The 797-nt window shown below is 39.1% G+C and overlaps 1 pseudogene; it reads right to left on the reverse strand.

Annotated features, from left to right (window-relative positions):
- Positions 1-94: 94 nt before the first annotated feature.
- Positions 95-792, reverse strand: LOC107682466 (RNA-binding protein 48-like; annotated as a pseudogene).
- Between the last annotated feature and the right edge of the window lie 5 nt (positions 793-797).

A 797-nucleotide genomic window follows, 5' to 3' on the forward strand; every position in this document is an offset into this window, starting at 1 on the left:
ATATATATATATATATACTATAATAACTCTGGTACACAATGTACTTATGTAAGTTACATAATATTTACAACAGGAATGAAACGGACAAACTAACCTTACTCATTGTTTGACGGATCAAACTGGCGGTTACATTTAACGACTGATCCTCCATATCCACCTTGGGCAGCTCTGGTAATTTTGGACCAATCAGAGTCTCAGTTTCAGATGCTTCATTCAAAAAGAACACTTGTTCCTCCAACTTTCTTTTTCTACTTTCTAAATGTGTAGTCCTTGGCTTGAATCTAACAGAAGGTGAAAGGTTCTTCTGCACATGACTCAAATCTCTCTCTTTAACACTTGAAGATGAGGAGGATGCACTCTGCTTTGATGATTCTGGGACAGGAGGCATGGAATTATGTAGAGAGCCCATCTTATCCTATGTGGGTAGTGTTGTATCTGTGGTCCACTGCAACGGTAATGGCTGTGCAAAACCATGAATTCTATAAGAAACATCCTCCACTGGGAGTGAGGGAAGCACAGGAAAGCCCATGTCGTCAGAGTTTTCATTCTCCGTTCTGGCATTTTCAGAGTTTTTCTGGACCTCAAGTGCTGCAGCTGCTCGTGTGTCTCTGCTCGATGACTCTCTGCTTTCTTCTAGTTTCTGATTGTGATGTTTTGCTAAAAAAAAAAAAATGTAGATTTTCTACAGATGTAACTTATTAGGAGACAATTCATATTATTTAAAATACCTGTATTTTGGCTTGCTCTGTTAACATATCTTCTCCTGTCCTGTAACTTTTGCCTCGTCTCTTCCACAG

The sequence above is a fragment of the Sinocyclocheilus anshuiensis genome, unplaced genomic scaffold (assembly GCF_001515605.1).
Source record: "Sinocyclocheilus anshuiensis isolate Anshui unplaced genomic scaffold, SAMN03320099.WGS_v1.1 C32238808, whole genome shotgun sequence".
Taxonomy (NCBI): domain Eukaryota; kingdom Metazoa; phylum Chordata; class Actinopteri; order Cypriniformes; family Cyprinidae; genus Sinocyclocheilus; species Sinocyclocheilus anshuiensis.